The sequence below is a fragment of the Ambystoma mexicanum genome, chromosome 1p, assembly GCF_040938575.1.
Source record: "Ambystoma mexicanum isolate Mex_15411 chromosome 1p, UKY_AmexF1_1, whole genome shotgun sequence".
Lineage (NCBI taxonomy): Eukaryota > Metazoa > Chordata > Amphibia > Caudata > Ambystomatidae > Ambystoma > Ambystoma mexicanum.
The window spans coordinates 996,210,837-996,229,011 of NC_090921.1; the positions used below are offsets into that span (position 1 = coordinate 996,210,837).

The 18,175-nt window shown below is 45.8% G+C and overlaps 1 protein-coding gene across 3 annotated transcripts in view; it reads left to right on the plus strand.

Moving 5' to 3' along the window:
* LOC138582951 (purine nucleoside phosphorylase-like) overlaps window positions 1–18,175 on the plus strand; it is a 268,103-nt gene that overhangs the window by 51,367 nt on the left and 198,561 nt on the right. The window lies entirely within an intron of this gene.

The window sequence follows — 18,175 nt, forward strand, 5'->3', positions numbered from 1 at the left end:
AGGGCCCCTAGCAGGCCCGGCTCCAGGAATTTTCATCTGGGTGGGCCAGGGTTGTGATCAGGGGGGCCCACATTCCATTGGGTGTGGGTCTAGGAGTACCCTAAACAAATTGCTGGCGTTGATCCAGATTTCCTAGATCCGTGATCCAGCAAAACATTTCTTCCCAGATCTGCAAAAATATGTTTGCACCCCTCTCTAAAAAACAGTACATAGCAAAAGAGAAGCAAGGTAAATAGTGTTGCAACATCAATCTACCTATCTTCTCTTCCCATCTGCTCTCCCCTTTTTGTTATATCTGATCCTCCTTCACCTTTCACCATCCAGTCACCTTCCCTTAGCTGCCCTAACCACCGTTCCCATTTACCTCCCCTCCCACCTATTCACACCAGCACCCAGCATGCCTTTCCTTGCCTGGCTTCGGAGAATTGAGGGTGATGCCTCCTTTTCCTCCTCTGAGAGGGCTGAGCAGTGAGGCCCCCAGTCTTTGTACCATCTCAGATGGTGTCCGCCCAACAATACCTTCCTGAGAACTGTGGCTACTCCCAGCATGCCCCGGAGTAGCTGCTTGTGCTCCCTCCATCTTGTTGTGAAAGATAGAGCCCCCCCAGAAGACTGAAGCAAGGAATAGGAGATTTTGTTTCCTACAAAATTACATTTTTTTTCAAACTTCTTTTAATTTCAAGAACAGAACATACCATGTCCAATCAACACAGGTAGTCTTTTGATCTTAAGAATATTTTGAGCACAACTACATATCCTCCAATAACATACACATGTATATACAATCCTCCCTTCACCCACCCATTCCACAACCTCCCCCGCCCCTCCTTTCCAACTGAAACACTACAGTAGTCACATTCTGAATGTCGCCTATCAATGGTTCATGTCCAAAATTACATTTTAAACACAAAATGTTATTTAATTGAGTTGAGAGTGCAAGGGGGTGCTAGGCCTCCTGGTATCGCTCCTGGTGGGGGGTGACCCTGTACATCATTGTCTGGTACATACTGTTTACACACTGGTTATAAATGCAATTATCCATGATGACTCTTTGTTTGATGCGTTTCCTTTGATTTGCTATTGAATGACACAATTTTGTTCAATAAATGTGGCCCAGACATTTTCAAAGTTAGATGTGCGTGTGTGTGTCCTAATGCCTTTGCTGTCCATCTATTAAACCATGAGTGAGGCTTTTTGGAATAGCTCATAATGCGAACTGAATCACTTCTAGGGGCACCTAATTTTAACAGGTAAGGCATAGTGAAATTAAAAATATGCCAAGGATCACACACTTTGATCAAGTGGTAAAGCCATAATTTGAGTCTAGCCTGAAATTTAGATACTTGATCACACATCTTCCGAGCTCAAGTTGGTACAAATATGTGTTGAAGTTTGGCTTTGTATACCTAAAATCATACTAAATGTTATACAGATTACTTTAGAAATGCACAAGTCACATGATAAACCAACCTCACAATGTATTCATCATTGTAGAAACATGTTGATGAAAAGATTAAGGGAGGCATTTTGTTTTGAATCCTATATTGCACAGAGCGTTATTCTCCTGTTTGCACATTCATTAATTTTAATTGTTTCCACCAAGTACTGGAAAAGTAAAGAGTAAAACACAGGCAAAAATTGCCTTTGCTCCTTACTTTACCACTACGTGTCTGGAAAGTGTAAATCACTTCCACAATTAACGATTGTGGGAGCCATCCACATCGGATCCCTTTGGACTCTGCCCACTTATACCAGGTGTAAACATCAGGCAGATCCCATAGGAATCCATTGGTTTTCCGCCAACATAAAAATAAATGCTGGTGGAACACCAATCGGTTTTGGCAGTGGGACCTTGTTAAGTCCGATCTGCTCTCCAACTTCGCCTGTCAAATCACACAAAATCCTGCAGCTCATAAAAAATGGATCTAAATGCATTTAGCGCCACTTCTTCCACACCACTTGACCTGGAAAATTATCCCCTATGACTGTAGCTTTATTTTCCCCATCCTGAATGGAAGCCTACAAGCTCCAGCATAGCAATTAATGAGAACCTACACAAAATCTCATACAGACACAAAGTGAAATGAAATGCATGAAAAAAGTTATTGTTTCACACAGCTTGTTCTGTATCACCTTAATTACTAATCACCCAACAATCACACTTAAATACCTGCTTAAAATCCAATATAATTGTTTTACAGTGCCACAGCAATGGTCACTTTCTTTTTACCTTTTCCCATCTCTAATCACTTCCTGTTGTAAATAATCTGCCTATGAGACACGTTAAAAAGATAAGATCTCACTGGTAGGGCCTGTTTAGCCCTGCTGTTCTTATTCGAGGGGAGGGAATAGAGCAGGGGGGTGGGGGGGTTGGCATTGGTCCCTTGTCCAAATGATAAATCCACCTCTGATTGCACTCTTTAGAAAATATTTAAAAACTGCTTTTTAGGTATAAAAGATGTACACTTTTTATTCTTTGTCTGTAACATTACTCTGTAAATTTACTCAAACAGAATGAGGTTATCAAGTCAGTACTTATCAGTTTGAATCATGAAACGTTCTGGCAGAGTAGACTAGGCTTCCAAACAAAGATACATTCTATTTAGGTCAGAGCCCCACTGGTAAGTATGCGTGAGAAGATCTGAAATTGGTCAATACTTGCCAACCTAGCCTTATCATTTTCAGGTAAGGCCTTGTTGGACCAGCTCAGTGAGGTGCAGCTTGATTCCCTAGGCATAGCAAGCAAGACACCCACATCTGGGCATATACACGTTCACTTAGGGAGACTAACTCAAGGCAACATGCATTGGCCTAGCCAACAGCTTGGGCTTTTGATTAGGCATGGATAGGCATTTGCCAGGTACTGCCATAAGGGTACCACCTGGCTATAAAATGGGAACAGCTGGAAAATGCTGCCAGTAACTGGGCATATGATGGCACTGCCTGGCAAACGTCTGCTAATACCTACAAGCAAGGCAAAACTGCTGGCTTTGTGATTGCTTGTTTAAGACAGGACTTCAGTGCAAGTCAGAGGCATTGACAAATATATTGCTTATAAAATCAACTTTCTGAAGACACACATTAAGAGAATTTTACTACAATAGGAGATCATTTACAGAGGCAATTAAGTAATTAAACACTCAAAAGAATGCTTAGATATAACACTGACAGGCCCTGTACAGTAACACGTTTTATGTTACTTTGTGATAGAGCTTGCTCAAAGAGCTCTGCAAAGGTTATGTTTTGGTGGTGAGGCATTAACATTGCCATGTCTAGTCATTATGTGGGTAAATGACCAGACACGCCCATAGAATGTGTGTTTCTCCTGACAGTTTATTGCCATTGAATCTGTGTTCAACATCGTGAGTTCTGTTTGTACCAGCGTGAGTTCTGTTTGTACAGCGTGGTAAAAAGTCTCTGAATCAATTAGAACCACCGTCATTGCTCTGGCCAGCCTTCCATTGCATTATTTACATATCAGCCTTGGCCCTGTCACTAATGTCAGAAGCCCTTCCAAAACTGCTAAACCACAGAGCCTAAACATTCATGTGGTTGCTTGTGTTCCAGTGCAGATGCAACACTACCTAGCAATTGAGATTGAACTGCACCTTTCGGTGGCAGCACCAAAGGTCATTTGCTAATGGCTTGTCCCCTTCTCTAATTGCACAGACATACTACAGAATGATGGCATGGAATGTTGCGCAGAGCAACGGTAGTGATAATGTTTAATTCAAACATTGATTTGCATCTATCACTTTTTGATTTTACTAAACTCCCCTCCAGAATTACATTTTTGTTACTACCAACCTTATCTTTTCACTTATACTCAAGTAGTTAATGTAGCAGAATATATACTTTGAATGTAATTTGTAAGGCCCCCAGTCAGTTGACGCACCTTCTGCAGAGATCTGTGTTAAAGCAACTTTACCTGTCATTTATTGTTTGATATAGTTAACCATTTTATTAAGCATGATGTGAAAAACCACTATATTCCCACAAAAGAAAACATACTTTAAATTACGGAACCAAAATTGTGATTTTAGGTTTCAGAAAATGGTTGTAGGCAGCCTGCTTGAATAAGTGTGCTACCTAACTTAGAGGTGTGAATGGCCCTCCATCTCCCTGGTCGTTTGTACTTTCATGGCTGTGGGGCATAAATCATTGTCTAGGGTAAGAAAACAAATCCTGGCCAGGCCTCCTGCAATTCAGCCTCTCATAATGATGTCTCTGAGGTTGCTGCTGAATGTTTAGAGCAGGGGTGTCCAACTGAGTATGCCAGAGGGCCGAATGTATCCTACATGCTGCCTATAGTGGGCCGAAAACTAAATGCGGGAGGAGCGGCAGGTGAAGGAGTGGCAGGAGTGTTCTTCAACCCTCAATTATTATTAAACACATGGAAAAAATACATTTTTAGGTGTGCCGGTCTTTGTGTATTTCAAAGGTACATTTTGTACTACAGATTTTCCATTTTTATAATTCATTTCTTTCATAAGGATATATTGGCAATAGTAGACAAAGTAGATAAATCATTCCGGAGGAAAAACACTGTGCTCAAACATTTCACGCATTATGCCGCTTTAGATTTGCAAGGCACAAAATCATTATTTTGGACTGCTATTTGGACTGCTATACTTTGCTGTTTGAGTTGGTCATACTCTTGGGAGTATGGCCTTCGTTGTGTCAGGCTTCCACAAAAGGCAAAGGAGGTACATCTCTTAACTGTGCCTAATTTAGCTTTATGATTGGGTTCACTCTTGCATGTGATACTATGCCCCATGGCCCACACCTTCCAACCAAACACTATGCCCAATGGCCCCCACACCGCAACCAGACACTATGCCCCATGGCCACCACCCCCCAACCAAACACTATGCCCCATGGCTCCCACCCCCAACGAAACACTATGCCCCATGGCCATAATCCCACAACTAAAAACTATGCCTAATGGCCCGCACCCCCACACTATGCCCATGGCCACCACCCCTGAACCAAACTCTGCCACATGGCCCCCAACTAAACACTATGCCCCATGGCTCCCACCCCCCAACCAGACAATATATCCCATGGCCCCCACCACCAACTGAACACTATGCCTCATGGCCACAATCCCACAACTAAAAACTGTGCCCAATGGCCCGCGCCCCCCACTATGCCCCATGGCCACCACCCCTCCAACCAAACTCTGCTACATGGCCCCCACCCCCAACCAAACACTATGCCCCATGACTCCCACCCTCCAACCAGACACTATGCCCCATGGCAACCACCCCCCAAGCACACACTATGCCCCATGGCCCCCAACCAAACACTATGCCCCATGGCCACAATCCCACAACTAAAAACTGTGTCCCATGACCCGCACCCCCACACTATGCCCCATGGCCACCACCCACAACCAAACACTATGCCCCATGGCTACCACCCCCAACCAAACACTATGTCCCATGGCCCCCACCCCCAAACAAACACTATGCCCCATGGCCACAATGCCACAATTAAAAACTGTGCCCCATGGCCTGCACCCCCACACTATGCCCCATGGCCACCACCACTCCAACCAAACTTTGCCACATTGGTCCCACCCCCAATCAAACACTATGCCCCATGGCCCCTACCCCAACCAAACACTATGCCCCATGGCCACCACCCCTCCAACCAAACTCTGCTACATGGCCCCCACCCCCAAACAAACACTATGCCCCATGGCCATAATCCCACAACTAAAAACTGTGTCCCATGACCTGCACCCCCACACTATGCCCCATGGCCACCCCCCCCCCAACCAAACACTATGCCCACAAAGCCCCAAACAACAGAGTGACCAGTGGATTGCATCAGCGCAAGAGCCTTTCACAAAGACAGTGAGCTAAATAGAATTGGCATCAACAAATGACTCTGTCTGCATCCCGGTTTCACTACGAACCAAAGTGTGTGATCCTGGGCAAATCATGTAATCGCACTGTGCCTTATCTGCAGTGATTCACTTCATAGTTTATGTTAGCATATCATGCTGTTATAAAGTCATTAAGAAAAACAAATCCTAATGACTATAGAGTTGTTATATAATAACAGTGCAATTTAGGCATTTTGCACCACAAAGTTATGTGCCACTTGGCTTACTTATGGCAACCTTTTCTAAAGTCACTTCCATTGTACCTGCAAGTACTAAAAACTGATGATGCTCCTTGCAAAGTCCTTTTCTGTGAGGCCCCTTCTGTTGGTGCAATCCATATGCAAGTGTAGGTGTTAAAATGCCATCTGCCACTAATGTTACCAAAAAAAGTTGATGGGAGGGGAAGCTGCGTGAATGAGGCTGTATGTATGGAATTGCGCACACTGCATTTGGGGGGGAAAGTAGCAGGACTTTTTTTGCGCTTCACCCGACACACTGTTGCAATGCTGGATACTCCCCTGCACACACCCCAAACTCCCAGCACACAAACTCCGATAAAGAACATGAGAGCGCCCCCACTTACCAGCACTGTGGATGTGCTTGCGCTGCAGCTGGCGTGGCAAGGCTGAAATGCCTTCTGGCAACATTCCACGCCATGCCAGCCACAGTGCTGGCCCACTGTTGGTATAGCCCATGCACTACGTGACTCGCAAGTGCCACGTAGTAAATGCAGTCCACCAATAGAGGGTCAGCATTTCCCATTGGCAAGTCAAAAAAAGACTTTCCAAATAGAGGACGGCTGTAGCTGCTTGCTGGAAAATCAACATGCTGGGCCGCACTTGGGCCCCATGTTGTGCACCCCTGGTTAAGAGTGACATTCACCCCCCCCCCCCACTCCCTCGCCTACCTGGTGGTCATAAACATCACTTTCATGGCCTCCTTTCTAGGGGGGGCCAGAGGCTGGCTCTGGGGGGGCCTGGCCCCCCTCTCCCCCCTGCTGGAGCCGGGCCTGGCCCCTAGCACCGTGCCCCTATGTTACATGCACTGCTGTTGGAGCACAAAGTGCTGGAGTCTCATAAAACGCTAGGGCGTTCGACTGGGCTGATCAATCGTTTTTGGAGGGAACCATCGACGTGCAATCCTCTTGGCCGGCTTGAGGAAGGAGCCCATGTTGGTGGGCGCAAGCCTGCAGGATTGCGGGACACTTGTGTTACTTTTTCTTTGTTTGGGCTTTTTAGGTGATGCTTTGGCGCCGTGACAGTAAACTGTGTAGAGTACAGGGCCTGTCATTTGTTTTTCTAAGCAGTCACCTGAGAGTTAATGGCTCAAATGACCCCATAAATGAGTACCCGATGCAATAAAAATGTTTTAACAGATTGTGCATTTAGCCGTGCTTAGCTGCCAAGTTTCCCAGTTCCATGCATGAAGCCTTAAACTAGCCCTGGTTTTTCCAATTGTATGCTGGAACTTGTAGGCCCATACTTACAATGGAAGAAGGAAACTACAAGTCCAACGATGCAATGGTAAACGGCACTGGCTTGAGGAGTCACGCATGCCACAGGGCGACTTGGCAGCTATGCACTTGATTCATAAGCAATATGTGTCCTTGCCTCAAAAGCGTTTCTTGCCCAGGAATCCTGTTAACAACACGCATTGGCAAAACCAACATTTTTGGCTTGTCTAGGGCTATTAGATACGCATTTGCCAGTAACTGGCATAGCATGCACGGGCACCCTCCCCATTCTCCTGCTGAAGCCATATTATGGGCAGGTATTATTATTGCAAACCTGGCAAATACCGATCCAGTACCCAACTGTTAGCTTTGCCAGTGCTTTTTTTTTGTTGCAAAGGCGTATGTGCCCCTAGCCACTGGGGGGCAGTACATTCACTAGTGTACCTATCAAGGTAAAGACCATTTCTTTCGTTTATAGAACTTCTTTTAGTGTACAAATATGTACTCTTTTGAAACAGAGTTCATGCTTCTCCTGCATACCCATTTGTTCCGGAAATCATTGGTTTTAAGAAGTTCACGTGGTGGCATAAGTATCACCAAGCCTGGCCACACACTAAAGCTACGAGTCGGGCAGCAAAGGCACCAAAAGGACAATACCTGCACCAGCAAAGTCTTTCACCCATCCAAGGGGCGAGGTAGAATGTGGGAGTTGTGGTGTGATGGAAATGAAAGGCAGGTAGAAGGGCTTTAAGTGACTCCAAAAGTACCCCTTAGCCGAGGCTCTTCCAGGGCTGCCCCCCCCTACTAGTGTCAACGCCTTCAGGCAGCCTTTTCACCATGCACACACTCAAAGGGCTGTCCGTAGGGGTGTGCACCACAGATTAAGCAACAAGGGGAGATGCGGGTGTATCAAATTTAATGCCAGAAATGCGCCCGCCTCTCCCACTGACCTCTTACAAAGGTGGAACAAGAGTGGTCAGTGCCTTTTTGTCAGAGAGGCGGAGGCATTGCGAGCATTCATTGCTAGGAATGTACCACCTGTACTTTTGACCTCTAAACAAGCCCTGCTACCTATTGTCTCCCTCCACCTACCTTCCCCCAGTCCAGTATTTGGGCCTCGCCCCTGTGGGCTCCCTCCTAATTTATCGTTCCACTTAAAGCACTGGGTAAGAGGAAAACAGCAGAGGGGTGCAGAGCCTAAAGGAAGGTAAATCCATTGAAATCCATATGGGCACACAGAGAAAGAGAGACAGCGAAGAGACAGAGAGAGGATGGACCCCTGTGTGTCCATCCTCTCTCTATACTCAAAGAAACATGGAGCACAGGAATAGAGAGAAAGCCACAAGGGCCAAGAAGAGAACGTGCAGAGATGGAGCGAAGCAAGACATTTGGCACACTGAGGTGGCAGAGAGAGAGAGCGAGAAAGTGAGGTGGCATTCAGAGAATGAGGGCACAGATAAAAAATGGAATGAGCACTCAGAGAGATAGGGCATAGGGAGAGGTTGTGAAGGATTGCCACGTGGCTAGGGTGTAGAAGCCCTGGCTTTTTTAAAATGTGTATTTAATATAAAATGATGTGGGTAATTCTCACTCAGAGAGGGAGGCCTGCTGACTAGACCCCCCTACCCCACCTACACGAAACTACATGCCAAAAACACATACACCATTTCATAGATTATATTTCACAACTTTCCATAATTTACAAACTCCCAAGTTTCCTAATGCAATTATTTATCATTTTACCCAAGCAACAGTGATGTAAGACAATGTTATCAACAGACTGTTGATACGATTCTCATATACATAAATCTTAAAATCAAAAAGCAATCCCAAAAGGGGAAATCGATTCCATACACACATCATTGGAAACGTGTACACGTATTTGCCTTCTAGTCAAGACTGCACGCCCATTCATTTTGGGCCCCGTTTTCTTCAGTGCTTCTAACTAGTTGCGACGGAATGCCCTCTCTGTGTTTGGCCACGACTTCTTCAGGACAGCTACGTATCAAACAATCTGCAGTATTACAAACATTGCATTGAAAAGAGAACATCATACAGACTACTTTGGTTTCTCAATGGCTTCTGAAGATAAAATGTATAAAGGAGTAAAAGGCACAAAACGTGAATTACTTGTGCCTTGTTACTGGAATGATTCCTTAAACAATATGCATGCCCACCAATAACTGTCGACATCTTGAACTTCCCATACTTGCATTAGGGTTAATGTCAAAGGACAATGTCCACAAGCGTGTTCTTCTCTTGAATCCCTTTCATCAAAGGTGAAGCAAATTCTCTACTCTTCGCCCTGCAGACTCTCTGCTAATGTAAAGCCATGCATACAATAATTGCTACACTCTCATTGTTCGCGAAACCAACAACATTGCTTCTCTCTCATATCGCAGACTTTGGTCTAATTTCATAGAAACCATTCCAACATTTTAAATTGCTCCGTTACAACTGTCAGAGACATCAAAATGTCCAATTTTCTAAACTCTGTGTCCAACGTTACCGTCTCTTTATGTCCCTCCTGCATATTAAAATTGTGAATAAATGAACAGTATTACATAAACAGGAAACTTAATGAACGGTCGTGTTGTTCCGCTTCTACTTATGCCTTCTTCATTTGCATCTTCAATACGCATCCTTACTGTGCGTCAGTATACAAGACGCGTACAGGTCTGTCGACTTTATTTAACGTAAAAGCACTTTGGCTAGGTTGACTTGCACGGAAAACAAGTTCTTCTTTTAATGTACAGCGGCTGCCATCTTAAAACAGACAAACATCAATGGAAGAAATCCATTTGGCAAAAAGCTATGCTGTGTCAGCAAAGATAGCCTAACTCATACACACAAGAGGAAGGTGCCAATGGAATGGTACTTTCTCAGTATGTTAGCAATTACATGTCCTTAATTAATGCCAATGCTAATGTCTTCTTAATAGGCCAAGAGCAACACTGTGCTCTCAACACACAACCTAATGGAGGCCACACCCTTTTCAATCCTTCTATGCGGCTTTTTAACTGATGCATCCAAAACTGTTCAATTTTTGACAATTTTTCTTCTACCAAAGAGCCTCTCACCATATTGGAAACTTTCGTTATCAACCAGCTTACTACTTCTTTTCATAGACGTCTTTTGAAAAGGTTCACGATGTGCACTTTTGGTTGAAATTGACCAGTTACATATATGTGGGTGTAGGGGAGTGTTGGTACACGGTTAGGGGGTGTGGCTATGGGTTAGAGGATGTATTGCTCTCCATCAAAAAAATGGTTCAATTAATTTAAACAAAAAGTGCATGAACAAAGTGCACACGTTTAAAAAGGAGGCTATGAAAACAGGCAGACCCTCACCCACCATTGTAATTCATCAGGGCCGTGATTTAATTGTAAATAGTTCGGTGGTCGAAGTGCAAATAAAAAAGTAGTGGACCTATGCTCCCATCTACCCCGCCCCCTTCCTCCCTCGCCCGCTGTGCTCCATGCAGACCCCATACTCACCCTCACCCCATCTCAAACCACATACCTGTGTCATGCCTTTCCTCCACTCCCCCCCACAAAAGCGTCTAGCAGGACTAAAGAAAACACAGTGAAATAAAATGCATTCCAAGGACCATCATTGGTGTCAGTCATTGCATGGAGGTTTGTGCACCCTCTGCTTTCCAATCACACACCTTTCACACCCCTTAAGAGGCATGCCCAGAACTATAACTACACACACCTCTTCAATTAACTGCATAGACCGTGGGGTATGGTGCAATTCGTATGTAATTGCAGAAGACAAAGGAAGATCACTGCAGGTCTTTTTTCGGCTGGCAAGGGGGCTTCTGTCCAAATCAGTCTATTCACATTAACCAACCCAATGCCGCCCCTGCAAGATAGGGCCGTTAGTAGGACACTGAATTGCTACGGACATGTCCCTGCTTCGAATCTCCAGCAGGGGAGATGTATAAACGAAAAAATGTACCAGTGCAGAACGGTGCTCCATGTGACTCAAAGTAAGGGAACATTCGTGGGTTTCCCTGAAAAGTCGTACCCTTACGTTCCGACCCACTTCGTCCTCTGATGACGTGTTGTACAATGCGAGCTGCCACTGTTTTCGTTCTGATCTTTCATCTGTGCTCGGTGATTCTTGTATTTACAGCCCTTGTTGTCTTCTCACATAGATTTTAGGAATCTTTGTGATTTTTCCGCGGCTGATTTTCACGCAATGGAAATGACTGCATGGGAAATGTACGCAACACAAAAATGTTCGTACATTTCCCATGGGGACATCTCTCACTCCTGCCCTGACTCACACCCCAACACACCCCTACCCCCACCCCCTACTTACCTTTCCTTCCGACGCGCTGTATCCCTGCGGCGCCAGTTCCCTTTCACTTCCGTGATCGGCAACTGGCGCCACATGGTCCTTTTCTTTTTTTTTTTACTTTCGATTGGGTGATCTGCGGGTGTGTCCCGCAACTTCCGCCTACCACACTGTATGTGTATGTACCACACTGAGCGGGGTGTTGCACCCCGCTCACTATACTTTATTTTTTAGTGAGCGGTGTGTTGCGCTCGCTATACTGTATAGTATAGTGAGCGGGGTGTTGTGGGGAACATCTCCGGGCTGTTTTTTTCTTCTTTTTTGTTTCTTTTTTCGCTCGGGTGAGCGGTGTATCCCCGGCAACACCCCGCTCACTATACTTTATTTTTTAGTGAGCGGTGTGTTGCGCTCGCTATACTGTATAGTATAGTGAGCGGGGTGTTGCGTTTTTTGTTTACCGACCCCACCGAAACACATACCACAAAAAGTTCGATTTTTGGTAGTTCGAACTTTTGGTGGTATGTGTTTTAAGTCTCTTTGTAAGGTCGGTAAATTATACTTGGTAATTTCGTCCTATTTCCGATTTCAGTGCATGGGCATTGTATGATGTAAGTAAAGTTTTTACTCCTCCGCATTCTGTCTGATTTAAGTTTCCATTCCTTACCTCGAAAGATGACGTTTTCCTTTTTTGATGTGAATTTGCATACACAACAGGTGCCGCAAGGGGGGTGGGCCAAAATAAGTGGCAGGCCCTCAAGATGGTGCAAAGGTGTTCTAAATGCAAAAAGAGGTATCCTAAGCCAGGGATCATTACGCTGAATTATATGCCATTTTGTTTTCAATATCGTTACAATATTCTCCAAACGTTGTCACGCCCATTGAAGTATCTTTCTCTCCTTTACTATATTTTGGTTGTAATGTTAAAGTTCTGTCTAAACATCAGGCTCTTTTCATCGGCCGAGTGAGTAGCTTCTTAGGGTAACCTATTTGTGCCAAATCGTCTGCAATGATCTCAGTTTGTATTTTGAAATCATATCGGGAAGTACGGTTCCGTCTTGCTAGAAGATATTGACTATAAAATAGTATTACAGTCTGTTGGTTTTCTGAGTAAGGATACTACTAAATGCTTTTCATCTGCTTTAATCAGTAAATCTAAAACAGCTATTTATTTATTAGTCAATATCATGGTAAATCTGAAGTTACCACTCTGTTGATCCTTGTGGTAAATTTGTCCTCTACCAAAGAAACCAAACCTTGCTCCAGAAAGTCTTCTGAAAGGCTTTAATCAGTAAATCTAAAACAGCTATTTCTTTATTACTCAATACCATGGTAAATCTGAAATTACCGCTCAGTTGATCCTTCTGGCAAATTTGTCCTCTACCAAAGAAACCAAACCTTGCTCTAGAAAGTCTTCTGAAAGGCCAATCTCAAAACTGCCATTCTAATGGCAAATCACTGAAAGGGTGGTTTTACTTCAAATGAAGGAGCGCATTTTGGATAGCACTCTTCCCTGTAATCAGGTTTCATACTTACATGTATAAGAGCGTCAGCTTTCGGCTGGTGGATTTTGCTCTGCATATCCTTGTTGATGGGCACCTCCTGGTCTACCTTTACCATAATGCAAGCTTCAGTTCAATCAAAAACTGTACCCTGCTTCATTGCCTGCCCACTCACACAAGGGTTGCGGGTACATGTCTTAAAATCGTTGTATCTATCTCCCAAGAAGGATACAGAATCATCATGGTCTCCTACTCTTCACTCGATATGTGGAGTGACTTTGGGTCTCTTATCCACCCAATTACCCAAACATACACAGAGCTGCTGCAAGTGATACATCTAGAAAATGGTGACATTTCCTTTCATCCATATGCAGGTGATGCTCGTGACGGAAGGAAGAGGCGCAATCTCTCTTCCTCAAACCTGATTTGTATAAACATCTTGGTTCTGCTCAAAACTGCTAAGCTTAGCCCAGTCCCTCAGGTTTATTGTTATTGGAAACCAAAGCTCACAAGACCACTTCACTATGATGTGGTTGTTAAAGAATGAAGTCTGTCCAACACAATTCTGTACATGGTGTTGAAGAGCCTCCCACGTTAATGCACGTCACTGTGCGGTCCGTGAGCGCTGCTCTGTCTGTGTCTGGTATTAGAAAGGTTAGGGTGTTTTGCACATTGTGCAGTTCATGGGAGCAACTTGGTGGCTGGTGCTTAAGGCAGAAGGATGTGGTGCACATTATGCAGTCCATGAGTGTCACTCGACATCTCTGTATACCATTAATGAGTAAAGCGAAGGATACGTTTACTGGCACTAATATTTGTACCCAGAGTTAGAGTGCCAAGGAGGTTTCGGACCTGTTGGGGGTTTGGCAGGTCCCGCATGACGCTTGAGTGGCAATGTCAGGACACCATTAGAGAATTGTGAAATGGAATGTCTCTGATGACCCCACTTGCCCTCTCCTGACTGTCTGCTGCCCTTTTACCTTTCATAGTCCTGCGGATCCCTGGATGCCAACCTCTGATTACCCACTTTAGTCTTCAATTCCTAGGTATGTAGGGGATTGGCGATAGGGTACTGAGTTGGGTCCCTCTCAAACTGTGGACTTGCATTGATTTGTGAGCTGGTCGAGGGCAGGACGCTCTACCCCAGTCCTTTGACTGCTCTACTTTGTTTTCATGGTTAGGATAACTGTCCTTTTTTGCAATCTGCTGCTGGGGTACTTCTTTGTGTAGTTATGGAACTGTAGCTCCACGTTCCGAGTGCTGGGGTAGCCAGGTTTCATTTTTTCCATTGCTTGTTTTACCTCCAGCAGCAGGAAAATCAATACCCCTGCAACTGCCTGGCATTGCCCGGGCGGCGACGTGGGATGGCGGGGTTGTCCGGCAGGGCCATTTATTCTTCCATGACTATTGTTTCTTTCACAAACGTTTTCACTAAAGTGTTTTTTTTCATCACTTCACAAGATGGTTAATATTATACAACAAAAGAAGGAGAACCCCATCCCTCTCGCTGCTGGTAATGTTGCACTCGGTATTCATTCAGAAATGGCACATTCATGGGTAGATTTTAATCAGAGCACCCTGCTTTAGCGCCTTGATGCAGCCCTTGAACCTCTCAACCCTTTCCATGCTGCCCCTAGCCTGGGTCTCAGCATTTCCACGCCACACTGGCATCTGATGCTCTTCTTTCGGAAACGGATATGATTGGTTATTTATCGAACCTGTGTTGCTCCGTGTCGTCTTGCTTCCAGGGCGAGCACGTTGCCCCTGAGGGGCTCGACACAGTCATGTCATTGGCCATCTTATCGTTCACGTCATGGATCAGGTTTGTAAACACAAATCACTTCCAGATCTCCCTCGCAAGTGACCTCCCATACAGGACATTGATCTACTAAAGGAAAACAATGTGTTTTTTTTTTTAGCTCTGACTAGAGAGAGCTTTACCTCTTTGTCAGACCTCTTGAAGATACATATTAGAGAGAGGCCCTGGGGCCAGTTAACTACTCTGTGTTACAGAACAAATGCATCCTGGTGAAAGTTCTGTTATAGCAGGGGCCATTTTGCAGCTTCAAGTGGCACTGGCCAAGTTGGCGAGAGATTTGTGATGTTTAAAAGCATATTTTAATTCTCTGCATCTTTCTATATTAATGTTTTTCACTTTTGGGCTGCTTTGTGTTGTTATGTTACTTTTTGTTGTTCTTTTTAGAACGCCTGCCTGCACTGCAGGGCGAGAGACTAGGCCGGACCTGTTGACTTTGCTCTGGCTTTTTACAACATGGCGTTCATTCAGGGACGTCATATCACCAAATGCCAGGGGTAGTGGAAGTGACATCACAATGCCACGCCCCCAAGAGTGACATCACAAGAAGTGATGGCATTTGACCACACCCCCACGTGTCATGTCCGGAAGTGATGTCATTTGACTAAGCTCCCATGTGACATCACAGGAAGTGGCCTCATAAAGCATTATCCCTCAGTACACTAAGAAAAGTATGGTTACGATATCAGTGTATTGTGACATTTCATACAAGAATGGATCATCATATGTAGCAGTGTCAAGGTGTCAGTGTCAAGTGTCATACCTCTTACTTGATAGGCTCTTTGAAGCCCACCATTCCACGACAGTGTCTGCTGAGCTAGTTCAGCAGCAATACATTGTGCAAACTGTGTTTTTCTACATGGTCACCTCTGACAACCCTCAATTCCTGGCTACTGACTAACTTGCCCCTTCATTTTTCTATTGCCCAAACATGTTCAATATTGTTCCTTTTCTATCCCCCTTTTGTAGGGGGGTGGTGACCTCGCCCCTCATTTCGTCTACTGTATGTAAACCATGCCACCAGCTTGGAGGTCTTTTGAAATGCTTGCTGGTGGGGCGTCAGCGAGCCAGTCGGAGAATAGGGGCAGAAGCAGCCCCTTTCCGTGGGCAGAGTATTAGGCACCCAGGCATGGTCAGACGGAGGCATAAAATTGACTTGGCACCATTGAAAAAGTCGCCACAATAACAGATGGCAGTTTATATAACAGATGGCAGTTTATTCCGTTTTGTGACATGTTTAAGTAGAAACCACACATAAGTGTGGACCAGTGAGTGCACTCACACACATAACAGGGGACTAGTGGGGGTAGGGCCCACTCACACATAACGGGGACCAGTGCCACCTACTAACACTGAACAGGGTTCACTAAAAAGGGTAACCCTACCCCCATCTAAACTGGTTCCATGGAGACCAAATGTAAATAACATGCATAGCAATACAGTTATGCATAGCGTTTAGGCACGGGAAGCATTAGACAGTTCAAAGCATGATCATATAATGGTATCCCAAATGACATACAAATTGATACATTTAAACCTCAAATTCTGTATGAATTTGAGGTTTAGACCAAGCATGCCTTTGCTCAAACTGTATGTGTCTGCGTCATGCACAGAACATGTGCTGAAGGGATGTATGAAAGATGTAAACTGCCATTACTCTTCTTATGCAGAAAACTCTCACAATGTCCTCTATCTGCATTTCTACCCCACTTTTTGTTTGCATTTGATCATTTTGATTTGTCAGAGGGTTGCAAATCTGCCAGATTACTGGCGTTTGGCCTTCTATTTGACACGAAACACTGCGAATGTTGCTCTCATTTGGCATCAGGCTTTCAGGTGTGTACACTCTAATTTCATGCCAAAACATACATACATACCTGGAGCTAGGGTACACTAGTGCAAGGATTTGTATCCCCCGACCGCAGGCGAGTTGCACACACGGTGTGTGCTTCACCAACTCGCCTGCGGCCGTGGCAGGGGGCGTTAGTGGTTGATAATGAACCGCAGGAACTGCCCCAATGAGGCCATGCCAGAATGTTTACACAGGTTATTACAGTCGCGGGGGGAGGCTGGGGAGGCAAGAGACACAGAACGGGGGGGGATGGGGAAACTGAGACAGGCATGGGGCGGGGGGAGTGTGAGGAGGCAAGAGACACGGAATGGGGCATGGGGACACTGAGACAGTCATGGGGGTGGGGGCAGGGTGAGGAGGCAAGAGACACGGATTGGGGGGCATGGGGACACTGAGACAGCCACATGGACAGTGAAGAGGCAAGAGCCAAGGAACGGGGCATGGGGACACTGAGACAGTCACGGGGCAGGAGAGAGTGAGGAGGCAGGACCGGAGACACACAACGGGGGGTTCTCAGTTTTGGCCTGCGGCGGTACCGCAGCCGCATGTGAGTTGGGTTGGCACTGGTCTGCCGTCTGTGCCGTGGCAAGGCTGCCACGGCACCACTCACATTAACCAGTAATGATTATCCCCTGGGGCCAGGCGGGCCCCAGCCAGCTGACTCTCAGCTCAGCAACACGGCTGGAGCATGACAAGCCAAGGCCCGTGGCTGACCTCAGCCTGGCCTGGGCTTGCGGCCGTGCCACGGCCGCAGGCGAGTTGGTGATGATGCATCATGCACACACCTCAGCCTGAGCCTGCGGTGGTGCCGCGGGCCCGGCCTCAGGCGAGTTAGGCACCAGTCCGCGCATCGTGCCACGGCAAGGCCGCCACTCACATTTACATTAGATTAAAATCAATCATTACGTCCATCCCCAAACCCAGCAGCACACATCACTTACTGTGTTTGCTTACAGGACACTGGACCAGACAGGACAGGACCACAGCAGGGAGAGCGCCCACGCCAGAGAAATGAGAGTATCCACATGTGCTGCTGCTGGCAGCTCACAAAATGGAGGAACCAAGCATGCGGCACCTGCAATGCTTGGTGCTGTGGCCACGCCCCCTCCTCCGATTGGAGGTAATGCCAGAGGTCGCAAGGGACTGACAGAGGTCGCTGGCCAATCAGCAGAGGTCGCTCTTGTGACCTCTGGCGACCCCTAAATGAAGTCCCTGCGTTGGTGCAGTCCCTGACCCCTGCTGGGCTCACACACACATGACAATGGGCCCCAGGCTTATCTTGGGTTTGCAATTACTATCCCTATGTTGCTGCTTGTAGCCGCTGAGGACTGCTTTGCAACTCTGTAAATCGAAGTAT